Source organism: Vombatus ursinus, unplaced genomic scaffold (assembly GCF_900497805.2).
Source record: "Vombatus ursinus unplaced genomic scaffold, bare-nosed wombat genome assembly UNPS02014894.1, whole genome shotgun sequence".
NCBI classification, from domain to species: Eukaryota; Metazoa; Chordata; class Mammalia; order Diprotodontia; family Vombatidae; genus Vombatus; species Vombatus ursinus.
In genome coordinates this window covers 5,447,475-5,458,639 of record NW_020954672.1, presented here as the reverse complement: position 1 = coordinate 5,458,639, position 11,165 = coordinate 5,447,475, and positions in this window count along the sequence as shown.

Genomic DNA, 11,165 nt, shown 5'->3' with positions numbered 1-11,165 from the left:
CTTTTTTAATTCTTTATTATAAGGGATGGTTCTCTGGAAAAGGAAGAGAAAGAATATATTAGGAAACATAGATGATGTAAAAACAAAAAAATCAATTTTTTTTAGTCTTTCAGAGGTAAAGTTCCTGGGAATCTTAACGGGAATATATGATTTAGTAAAAAAAAAAAAAAAAAAAAAAAGGCTCAGGAAGTGGTTGCTGACTTTGAGACATAAATTTATCTTCACCAAAGTCTTTTGGTGTCTCTGAGACCAAGACTTTGGACAGCTTGCTTCACAACCAAGCATATGACATTCCACCAAAAAATATTCAGCACAAGGAAAGATCACTCAAGAACACTAAACTGCTGGGGCTGCACAATTTTGCTACTGGCTCACTCATTCCCTCTGTCTCCTACAGACAAGACAACCCGTTCTGAAACTACAGTAATATAGGACAGCTTATAGATATCAGCTCAATGTTTTTTACTTCTCCCTGCTTTTATAGATACAGCCCACAGGCAGCCTTAGAATGAGACATGGGCTTGTGTAGCCATCGGGGATCCTGCCTACAACTGCTGCTGTATTACTCCCATAGTTTAGCTGATCTGACTTCCTTAACATGGTAATAGTAGGTATCTCCAAAAGTGGTATCATTTTGGAGGTCAAGGTATACCTGTATGCTTGGCCTTGCACGAACCTGGAAAGTGGAATTTTGTATTTCCAAGATGCATTCCCAGTAAAAGTCAAAGGGAAAGTGAAGATGAGTTTTCAAGCAGTTTAATGAGGAAGGAGTGAGGTCTCTGACCCAACCCTCTCCTCCCTATACATCTTGTGGGTTACGCTCTCATTCATCAAGGTGCAGAACCCCAGTCTCACTTCTATGGCCTTTCTATACTCTCCTTTATGATGAAACAGATCCAAAAAATATCCATCCTTAGGGTAATTACTGGCAAAAAGAACATGGAAAGAAGTGTCCTTCCCTCTCTATTACTCATAGAAAGATAGATTTGAACAAAGAGTCTTTTCTTAATGGAGCTTTAAACTGAAGGAAGATTGGCAACAAAAGCCTGCATGTGTTTAATGGACACCACACCTAGATGGCACAGAATGTTGAGTGCTAGACTTGAAGTCAGGAAGACCTGAATTCAAATCCTGCCTTAGGCACTTACTAGCTGTGTGACTCTAGGCAAGTCATTTGACTGTCTCAGTCTCAGGTTCTTCATGGGTAAAATGTGGCTAATAGTAGTACCTGCTTCACACGGTTGTCGTAAGGATCAAATGAGATAACAAGTGAAGCGCTTTGCAAACTATAAAGTGCTATAGCTGTTATGATTGTATGTGATATTATATGTTTTAAAAGAATAAAAGAAAAATGAGACAATGTAGTATATCAGATAGAATACTTAGACTATGGGTCAAGAAAACCTGGGTTTATATTCCAGTTCTGACATTTTCTAGCTATATGACCCTGGATAAATACTTTGTACTTTCAAGCCTCAGTTTCTTAGTACATAAAATGGGGATGATCATACTTACATGGTTTTGTGAGGTTCAAATGAGAAAATGTACATAGAGGCACTTGCAAACCCTAAAGTGATAGATAAACCTCAATCTTTATCATGAAAAAAGCCTGTAGGAATTGTTTTAAATAATCAATAGCTTGCATTTATATAGTGCTTCAAGGCAGTTAGGTGGTTTAGTGGAAAGAACGCTGGGCCTGGAGTCGGGAAGACCTAAGTTCAAATCCTGAGTCAGATACATCTTAGCTGTGTGACCCTGGGCAACTCATTTAATTTCAATTTGCCTTAATCCGCCAGAGGAAGAAATGGCAAACCACTCCAGTACTTTTGCCAAGACATCATCATGGACAGTATGGTCCATGGGGTCACAAAGAGTTGAACATGACTAAATGACTCAGCAACAACAATAACAACTTAACACTTCAAGGTTTACAAAACATTTTACAAACGTTATCTCATTTTATTCTCACAATAATCCTGGGAGGTAGCGGCTACTATTATCCTCATTTTACAGATGAGGAAACTGAGACAGACAGCGTTTAAGTGACTTTCCTAGAGTCACACAACTAACAAGTGTCTGAGGTCACATTTACACACAGATCTGCCTAACTCCAGGCCCTGGTCTCCATCCATTGTACCACCTAGTTGTGTTTTAAACACATTGCTACTTCTGCGTGATGCTGAAGGTGATTTTTGTTAAAGTAAAGAATGACAATCTGAGGGGTTACCTGGTCTCAAGATACCAGCTCAGAGAGCACTGAGCAGAATGAACCGCAGAGAGAGATGAATCATTCTTAAACCACATTAGTGATAAGGATATTAAGTCCAAACAGGCATCCATTGTTGATAAAACACTGTTGGATAGCGTCTTCCATAATGAAATACGTGGAGCCTGCATTTTCAACCCAAGAGGAGGGACAAAGGTTAATGATGTTCATTTCCCCTGTTTGGTTGTGATATTCATGGGGCTAACTGTATGTCCTTTCTGTTGCTGTGAAAACAATTTAATCTCCTTCAAGTTCTTAATCAAAACAACCAAACAAATCCCAAAGAGCCACTTAATAACTGCAGAATACATATTTTTAAAAACTGGATCCATCATTTCGACATAAGATCAGTGGATTATGACTTTAATGACACAAGAAAGATGAATCACAACTTTGCAGCTTATTACTTCTGTGATCACAGTGTACCCAAGCATATTGTATCAAAAGAGATGCAGAGAACATTTGTCATGTGTTTGATAAAATGCAAAAATAACAAAACCAAAAATTCATTCCTTGGACATATGGGAAAAATATGTATACAGATTCACATGGAGCAAGTCAATGATACCATTTAGGGGAAACAAACACTTGAGGAAGTGTTGGCTTAATTCTGTCCCTAAACAATGGCAAAATTGCTTTCCCTTGTGGGAGGGGGAAGAAAAAGACCTCTTCCTGCCCTTGAACTATTACCCTGAAACCAACACATCCATCAACTCCAATACCTTTCTACATAATTCTCTGGAGAGCAGCACAGAAATGTTATTGGGGCCATAAAGGGCATCTGAGAATGTCCATAGGAACGGAGGGAGCATGCCTGCTGCAGGGTTCTGAATACCTGCTATCATATTCCTCCACAGTTGAGAAGAGAGGGAGTCTCTCCATCTTCCATCCTCTCTATCCCACCTTCCTCTCCCCCAATCCACCCCATTCCCACTAATAAATCTTTAGAAAATGTGTCATTGCTTTCTAAGAAAGTTTATTTCTGTGGGGAGGTTCATTCTTTAGTTTTAGAGTGAAATAGCCAGGCTCCTGCTTTCTGACCCATAAAAGAAAACAAATGCTGTCTGATATTTCCACTTTATAAATGAAGACATACAAGTCTCAATTTTATGTAACATATCCCATAGCACCTAAAGAAGTAGGCTCTTTTCTTAGAACTTTCAAATTATTTTCAAGTGTTATTAGTTTATTCTAATAAGAGTTTAAGACTATCTTAGGCATAGGTACCAAGACTTTAGAAATGTTTCCTTGTAGTCTAAATGTATGTGTATACATACATATACATATACAAATAGGTATATATTTATAACTGTTATGTATAATATATAACGTGTTATATAATATTATAGAAAATGTGTGTGTGTGTGTGTGTGTGTGTGAGAGAGAGAGAGAGAGAGAGAGAGAGAGAGAGAGAGAGAGGAGAAAGAGGAGGACAAAGAGGACAAGGAGAAGAAGGGAATGGACCTGTGATTTCATTGGAGTAAATGTCTTCTAACAACATAGGTCAGTGCCTTCTCTATAAGTTATAATTTTAGAGAGTTGCCTAGGGCAGAAAAGGTTAAGTGATTTGCCTAAAGGCACAGAATCAGTATGTATCAGGGACTGGGTTTAAGACCAGATCTTCCTAACTCCAAGATCAGCTTTCTAACACACATATTGTGAATATACATATACATATATATATATATGTATGTTTGTATGTATTTGTATGTGTATATACATATGTATATATGTGTGTATGTATATATGTATGTATGTGTGTGTGTGTGTGTGTGCACATACACACAGAACTAGATGCCACAATGGATAGAATGTCAGGCTTGCAGTCAGGACAACTCATCTTCCTACATTCAAATCTGGACTCAAAACTTACTAGCAGTGTGACCTTGGGCAAGTCACTTAACCCTGTTTGCTTCAGTTTCCTCATTTGTAAAATGATCTGGAGAAGGAAATGACAAACCACTCCAATATCTTTGCCAAGAAAACCCCAAATGGGGTAACAAAAAGTTGTACACAATTGAAAAGAATGAACAACAACATATATGTGTGTATATATCTATCTATCTATATATATATATATATATATACATGTAATAGAGATGATAGATGGATGGATGGGTAGATAGATAGATAGATAGACAGATAGATAGATAGATAGATAGATAGATGATAGAAAGAATTCACGAGTGGGAACTCCATCTACTCCATGGAACTCACCCCTCACATAGGTAGTTTAGATACCTATTCACTCCCTGGGATGACTTACTCATTCCAACCAGATATCACAATTGCAAGTCTAGGTTCCCAGAGAAGGATCACCACCATATGACCACATTTTAGTCTTCTTGGGGCCCTAGGAGTCACTATTTTGTGGGAGTAATGCATTCTTAACTCTTGAGCTACAACCAGTGTACTTCCAATTACACAAACTAGTAACTTACAGGGTTTATGAATATAGATACAATTATATCTTAAACATAATTATTTATTTAGCATTAAAGCAAAAGAAATAACAGTAACACCAAAGGTGTTTTATGTTATATCAAAGCAAATGGAGAAATAATAAATACATCACAGTCCACACATAAGTTTAGGTCACATCTTTCACCCATGCCCCACCATGTATTTGGGGTAGTGATATCAGGGGGAGCACACACTTGACAAAGACATGGCAGGGGAAAACATGAGTGAGGGAAGTTTATGTGCTTTGCATAACTCACTATGCTAGACTTCTGGGTTTGATATCAATGATACATTCAGGAGTATCTTCAGACTATTCTGATATTCAGTAGTCCATTCAGGAGTATCTTATGAATCTGTTTCTATGCTCATTGTTCCCCTTATGTTTCTTACTAATCTGCAGGTGGATGAATCTTCTCTTTTATTCTCAAACCAATGAAGCATTCATTAGTTCTGTAAACTTATAATCATCTTTAAAAGGGCACTAAGGAAGTTATCAAACTCTTAACTTACCTAACAGTTCCCTTTAAGCCAGATAACAACAAAGCACATTAAGCTCCCTCTCTTTGGGCCATTCAGACAAGATCAGCCAGATATTGACTGACTAGCTATTCACTTCATTAACTGACTGCATCAGCTGGTAGCAATCAAAACTCTCAGCAAAGATACTCAAGTTGACTCTTTGAGCCAGGGAATGACGTCCAACCAGCTCTTCACTCATCATGATTCTGCATAATCCAATTAGATCTCAGCATCTTTTCCTATGTTGCAAAACAACTGCAAAGCCTGTCTTTCTCCTTTCTTCTTTACCCTCTCCAATCAGAGAAAGATCTCTCATCCAATGAAATCCAATCTCTCTTCAACCAATCAGGAATATTGTAACTAAAGCTTTCTGATTGCCATGGCTACTGCTTCCTAACAGAGCTCAACCATAGTTGTCTTTCACCCCCATCTATTATCTCAATATTCAATCTTCACTTGCCAAGTTCTTCAATTTTCATTCTTCACACACTACTCTCAATGATTTAAATTAGAGCCTCCTGACAGTGATCCACTTTTCAGTTATTAAGTAAAAACTTTGCAAAACTCCCTTATGAAATCAACAAACATTATGTAATCATCTCATAGTCTCTATGAGATAATTTATATGAATTTGTATGAAGTTTTCATTTTGTGAGTTTGGCACACAAGCCTTAAAATAGGTTCATGCAAATGAGCTAAGGGAGCACAATGTCCTCAGAATTCTGCCATTCCATGGTCTTCAAAGTGGTCAAATTCTAACAATCTGTGCCTCTGACAACTGTTTTTCTTCATACTTAAATTTTATTCATTTTAATAAGTAAAAATTCTTTCTTTGTCTCCTTTAGAGCATTAAACTGTTCACATAAAAAAAAGGCATCACCTTACACAATTTACAAGGTGATTTGAGTCTTTATATTTATGCCACGATTTTATTGTTAATGTATTGATTTGTTTTATAAGCATTTATTATTTCTCCCTTCCACTACCCCCCCACTGAACAATTTAAAAATGAAAATTTAAAGTCTTAATAACAAATATATATATATATAGTCCAGCAAAACAAATCTCCACCTTGGCTGTGTCCAAAAATGTTTATCTCATTCTGAATGTTAAGTCCACCACCTCTTTAGCAAGAGGTGGGTAGCATGTTTCAACTTCAGTCTTCTGGACTTACTTAACTTTACACTAATCAGAGTGCTAAATTTTTCAAAGTTGTTTTTTTTTTCTATAACATTGTCAATGTAAAATTGTTCTCCTGATTTTTCTCACTTCACTCTCCATCAATTCATAAAAGTAGTCCTAGTTTCCTCTGAAATTGTCCACTTTGTTATCTCTTATGGATCTATACTATTCTCTCATATGATACTTTTAAAGCTATTCCCTAATAGATGGGCATCCTCTTAATTTCCAGTATGAGATTTCTATGAAAAGAGCTACCTTATATATACATATATGTGTGTGTATGTATGTGTGTAAGTATGCATGTATGCTTTTTTCCTCTTCCTTTGGTCTCTTTAGGGTATATTTCAAGTAATGGTATAGCTGAGTCAAAGGGTATACAGAATTTGATAATCTTTGAGGCAAAATTCCTAGTTGCTCTCCAGAATGACTGGACAAATCCACAGCTTCACCAAGAGTGCATATTGAGCCCTTTCTTAAAGTCCCTCCAACATTTGTAATTGTGCTCTTTTGTCATCGTTGCCAGCCTAATGGGTATAAAGTAGAATCCTGAACTTGCTTTAATTTGCATTTCTCTAATTATTAGTGATTTAGAGCATTTTTAATACAGTTGTTGATAATTTAAATTTATTCCTTTGAAAGCTGCCTATTTATATCCTTTGATCCTTTATTGGGGAATGGTTCTTAGTGTTGTAAATTTAATCAGTTTCTTATGTACCTTGGATATGAGACCTTTTTGTGGAGAAACTTGATGCAAAGATTTTTCCTCAGCTAAATTTCCCTTGTAATTTTAATTACATTAGATTGGTTTGTGCAAAATGATTTCAATTTTATATAACCAAAATTGTTACTTCTACAATCCTCTCTACAACTCCTTCAGTTAAGAATGTTTCTCCTATCTATAGATCTAAAATATAATTTCTTATATGCTCCTTTAATTTACTTATACTGTCACCTTTTACGTCTAAGTCTTGCATCTATTTGTAGTTTATATTTGAATACGATGTAAAATGTTGACTTATACATAATTTTGCCAAATTGTTTTCCAGTTTTGATGGTAATTTTTGCCAAATAATGAATCCCTCCTCCCTTTCCCCTCCCCTAATAACTGAAGTATTTGGGTTTATGAAACTCAATGCTACCAAGTTTGTTTACTTCTGAATGTTACTTTCTTAATTTGTTCAACTGATAGACCTCTATTTTTTTAAAAATACTACCAAATAATTTTAAAGACTACTGTTTTGTAGTATAGCTTGAAATCTGGCACTGATAAACCCCTTTTCTTCCCATTTTTTATTATTATCCTTGACATTTTTGACATACAAATTTTAATTATATTTTCTAAATCTATAAAATAATTCTTTGGCATTTGGTATAGTACCAAATAAATTAATTAATTTAGAAAGTATTGTCACTTTTATTATATTGGCTCAACCTACACATGAGCAATTATTTAGGTCTGCCTCTATTTCCACAAAGAGTATCATATATTTTTATATAGATTCATATAATTCTTGGATATATACATAATAACAGATAGATTCCCCAATATTATACCTTCTGTAGTTATTTTTAATAAAATTTCTCTTTCTAATTCTTTATTCTGTGTTTTGTTAGTTACACATATAAATTCTAATGATTTATGTTGCTTTATTTCACATAATACAACTTTGATGAAGTTATTGATTCTATCAATTATTAGTTTACTTTCCAAGGATTTCTAAGTACATCATTCTATCATTTGGCAAAAGTGATCATTTTGTTTCCTCTTTGCCTATATTTATTTCCTGAGTCTCTTTTTTGTTTTATTTTGTTATAGCTAGCATTTCTAATACTATATTAAAATAGTGTTAATAATAAGAATCTTTGCTTTCCTTCTTATCTTATGGGAAAGCCTCTAACATTTGCTCTTTTATTTAGATAAACATCATTAACTATATTAAGGAAATTTCCATTTATTCCAATGATTTCTAGACAGTTTTTTTTTGTGGAAATGGGTGTTAGTTTTTTTTTTTACTTTTAAAAGTCAAAAGCTTTGTTTTAGCTTATATTGATATAATCATATGGTTTTCATTACTTATATTATTAACATGGTTTATTACAGTTATAGTTTTCCTTGTGTTAGACTCAGCATTTACGGTATGAACCCAACATGGTCATAGTGAATAATTTTTCCAATATGTGGTTACAAGCTACTTGCTAATATTTTATTTAAGGTTTTTGTATTTTTCAATGTTTGATGGAATTCATTTGATCCTGGAGCATTTTTCTTTGGGAGTTCATTTATGGCTTATTTAATTTCTTCTTCTGATATTGGGTTATTTAAATAGTCCATTTCTTCTTTTGTTAATCTGGATTTATTAAACTTTTCTGAGTTTCCATCTATTTCCTTTGTAGTTTCAGTTTTATTAGCATATAATTGGGAAAAACAGTTTCTGATCATTTCTTTTATTTCCTCCTGAGTTCTTTTTCATTTTTATAAGAACAACTTCATTTTCCTTTGTGTTTTTAAAAATCAGATTAGCTACCTTTAAAAAAACCACTCCTAGTTATAGTTATTAATTTAGTGGAGTTTTGCTTTCAATAATATTAATCCTTTTTAATTTTCAGAATTTCTACTTTATTGCTTAGTGGGAGAGTTTTGATTTGCTGTTGTCCAGGGTTTTTTGTTGTTGTTGTTGTTATTGCATTTCCAATTCGTTGCTTTGTTCTTTTTCTTTTGTTGATAAAAGTGTTTGTAGATTTTCCCCTAAGAACTGCTCCAGCTGCACCCTGTAAGTTTTGATATTTTGTCTCATCATCAAAATTTTCATTGATGAAATTTTCTATTGCATTTATAAATTTGTTCTTTGATCCACTAGTTCTTCAGAATTGTGTTATTTTATTTCTGATTACTTTCAATTCTTTCTTCATAGGCCCTAATTAGATTTGATACCAGAATAAATAGTAAATGTTTGAAAGGTGCCAAGTATAGCTAAGATATTTACATTTCTTCCTGTTTCCATTCAGTAAGTATCATCTCTAATGTTTCTAACATTTCTATCAAGGTCTTTAACTTCTTTCTTGCACACAACTTTACCATGGGTCCATTGTCTCATAGGTCATAACCTCTATACCTCAGGCTTCAACATACTTCTCCAACATGTTGACTATCACGGAAAAATGCTAGATGAGAATGTCTTAGTCTGGGATATGTGAACTTCAAAAAAATATTAGTTTGATAACTGAATTTCAAAATAATTAGCTTCCTTTATAAGCTTATTATTTTAATTTTTACATCTAAAATATTATTGTAAAAAGAGGTTTGTAGGTCTAACTAACCTGCCAAAAAGGTCCATGACATACACACAAAAAAAGTTACAAACTAGAGAAATAGGCAATATGGAAGAAGGAACACAATTCACAGTTAAAGCTGCATTTCAACATGAAGTTTCCATCTTTGAGGAATGCAGTCTCCATCATCATCCACAGAAACTATTCAAACCAAGGGCACCTTCATGTGCTCTGGCAGTTCAATCACCGTCAGAACCCTTGGGGAAATATTTTAATAAGTTCTACTTTTCTATCACCTATTTTTCCAGACAATGTAATCCATGGGCACATGCACTACTACAAAAACCCAAATTCTGGTAACTGGTAGCTCAATCACCCGGACTGACCCTTCTAAAGACTATAAACTGATAAATCCCTAAAACTAAGACAGATACAATAGAGTTAATCCATGAACAGCAAATTAATGGCTCTTATACTTTGACCCAGCTATTCTCCTTCCCAGCAGATTCAGTATATGTAACCAAAAAAGGGTGGGTTGGAGTGTGTTCTGGCATCTCTGTTTATAGCTATACATCTTTACTACCAAGGCCCAATTAACAAATTATACTGCCTCTGCCACAACAGCCCAGCTGTGGGCTACTTGGGCTTAAGATCTACATATGGCAATCCAAGATTTTGCATGACAATGACTGTGACCAATATTGTATGTACAATGCTCACATGTCTAATATTATAAAGTATGTATTAGGGTAAAGGTCCCCTTAGGGAAGACTGCAAACTATTGTACTCTGTGGCATGTTCCTGTAACTATAGTATGAGATCCAAGGATCATAGATTTAGAGTTGGAAGAGCCCTTGGATATCATCAAATTCAACCCTTTGATTTTTTAGATGAGGAAACCGAGGCACAAACAAGTTAAGAAATTTTTCCCAAGGTTAAACACTAAGGGTCTGAAGTGGGATTTAAACCTATATCTTCCTGACTCCAAGTCCAATGTCCACTATACCACAGTGGTGTTAATGCTGCATTTTATCATAAACTTGACCCTATGTCAAAGACATAGTTGGTGATAGACATCCTAACCAAAATGGTCTATGTCTTCCCCTGGGCTGGACTGACTCTCTCCCTCTTTTTCCCTTTTCTTTCTTCTCTTCCCCTCCCTCTCCATCCTTTCCTTCCCTCCTTTTCTCTCTCTCTCCCTCCCACCTTCTCCTGTCATCTTTTTTCTCTCTCCTTTCTTCTCTTACTCTCTCCTTCCCTATCTGTCTCTCTCAAACCTTCACCTCTCTGTCTCTCTCCCTCCCTCCCTTTCTCTCTGTCTCCCTCTCTTTCCCTTTTTTCCCTCTCCCTTTCCCTCTCTCTTCCTCCGTCCATCTCTCTCTTTTTCCTATACATCCTCATCAAGACTGAGGATATTCAAGGAGGTAACTGTGACAAGGCAATTAAGATCTTGCAGAAACTTTAT